Raw genomic sequence first — 2273 nt, forward strand, 5'->3', positions numbered from 1 at the left:
CCCCCCATGTCAAAACCAGTTGTTTTGGTATAGATAGGTGGCCATCTGCATTTTTCGGGCCTAGGTTTTGCAGCCATCTATGAAAACCTACCAAACTAAACATTTCTGAAACCTAGATGCCTGGAGGAGTCCAGGGAGATGTGGCTTACTTTGATCCTCCAACTTTTGTTTACTGTAGCTTCAAATGTAGCTAAAACATCACACTTTTCACACATTTCTGTGTGAAAAAGTTGAAGGATCACTGTGCTGGCACAAATTTCCTACCACCAAGTGTTTCCCTTGGTCTCCTGAGAAAATGATGCCTCACTTGTGTGGGTGCCCAAAGCAGAGTCAGACTAAAAACGAATAAAGTGAAAAACTGAGGGGGAACCAAAGTGGTTCCAAATGGGCAATCTACACATAGGACATTTGTGCTGGCATGGAGATCTTACAACTTTCCCACACAGAAATGTGAGGAAAATTGAACTTTTTAGCCAAATTTGAGGTTTGTAGGGGATTCTCGGTAGGAAAACACTACAGGATCCATGCAAGCCACACAATCAGCCAACGCGCAAGTTCACACACACCACCAGCAGAATGCCAGTACCAACACAGCCAGCCAGATTCCAGTACAAGCAGAATGTCAGTGGAACTCCAGATCTCACAAATAGAGATTTTTCCTGGGATTTGGTGTTTTTTTGCCCCCCTTTGGGGCAGATGAGAATAAAATATCACTGATCTATCCCCAAGGGGGGCAGAAACATCCAAAATATGCACCCAAAAAAGGAGAGTGACCCTTTCTTATGGGGCTACTCCCTGACATGCCCATAAAAATATCCTTGGTGCCTAGTGGACTTTCTGGTTCCACTGGGGGGGAAATTGGTTGCAATAACCACCCTCTGCTCCGGGGGGCGGGGGGTGGTGAAAGACTGTGTCCATTTTTTAGGGGTTGGGGCCTCAGCATGCCCATTTTGGGCTGCTTCCACCCCTACATAAAGAAAAAGATAGTCCCCAGTTTCTAGTGGGCTTTCTGCCCCCCCAGGGGCTGATCGGGGGTAATAACCCTCATCTGCCTCCCAGTGGCGGCAGACAGACTGTGCCCATTTGTGTTTGGGAGGAGTGGGGGCATCCTTGGTGCCTAGTGAACTTACTGCCCCCCCGGGGGAACAGATTGGGGCTACTGCCCCATCTGCCCCAGAGGGTGGCAGAAAGACTTTGGTACCCATTTATATGTGGTGGGGCATGGCCGTGTCCATGGTGGGCAGACCTAATGCCACTTTTATTTTTAAAAAATCCCTAGTGTCTAGTGGGTTTTCTGCCCCCTAGAGAGCCATGTCGGTGCCATTGCCTGTGGTGTTCTCCAAGCAGGGTTCCACTGGGGTAAAATTAGAGAGGGGGGGGCTAGCCCCTTTCCACTGATAGCTCTCCCGTCTGCCTGGGTACTCGAAGCTGAGATAGCCCCCTGAGCACTGAGGCAGGGGAAGTGAAATGAGCCAATCGGCTCATTTCACTTTTGTTTTCAATGAAATGACATCAGTGCAACATATGTGCTGCTCATCATTTCACTAAAAACCAAAAACAGCCTCGGGAGGTGGGAGCTTGATCATGATATGAATTTTCAGTGACCTTGATTATTACAATGCCTTTTATTTGGAAAATAACCAAGTAACTCTGAAAAGACTTCTGCTAGTCCAAAAAGTAGCAGCTCATCTTTGACTAGACATAGCAAAATGCCAGTCAATTCTAAGGAACTGATCAGACTGTACTGGCTGCTGATAACAAAAAGAGCAATGTTCAAGTTATTATTAGTACTGATATGGCTAACTTTGTATAAAAAGGATCTTGAATTCCTCAGGTCAAAATATAATTTGTACTACCCATAAGGGTTTCATAAATCGGCGTCCAGAAGGACATGATTGTTCACAGAATCAAGCACAGGAGGTGGAATGTGAGAATATTTATCTGACTGCAAATCTGTGGAATTTATTGCTCTGTGATATTCTTTATCTAGAAGATCACCTCCTTTTCAGAGAAACATTGAAAGCTTTTCAATCTGCAACCTCTGTGGGTGAGAGATGGTTTCTGACCTTATAAGTCAGTATGACAAGACATTATTGGGTATTTGAGTGCTTTATAAATTGCTTTTCATTTCATTTTGCTGGTTGAGGGAAATATGATAAATAATGAAATATATGTACAAATGATGTACACATGCCAGGCCTACAAATTTGGGTATAGAGCAGTGCAGTAGCAGGTTCCTATGGTACCTAGTCAGCAAATGCAAATACCTCAAG

At 44.9% G+C, this 2273-nt stretch overlaps 1 pseudogene; it reads left to right on the top strand.

Annotated features, from left to right (window-relative positions):
* The first annotated feature begins 1128 nt into the window (after positions 1 to 1128).
* LOC138288644 (small nucleolar RNA SNORA17) lies at positions 1129 to 1206 on the top strand (annotated as a pseudogene).
* The last annotated feature ends 1067 nt before the right edge of the window (positions 1207 to 2273 follow it).

Source organism: Pleurodeles waltl, chromosome 4_1 (assembly GCF_031143425.1).
Source record: "Pleurodeles waltl isolate 20211129_DDA chromosome 4_1, aPleWal1.hap1.20221129, whole genome shotgun sequence".
NCBI classification, from domain to species: Eukaryota; Metazoa; Chordata; class Amphibia; order Caudata; family Salamandridae; genus Pleurodeles; species Pleurodeles waltl.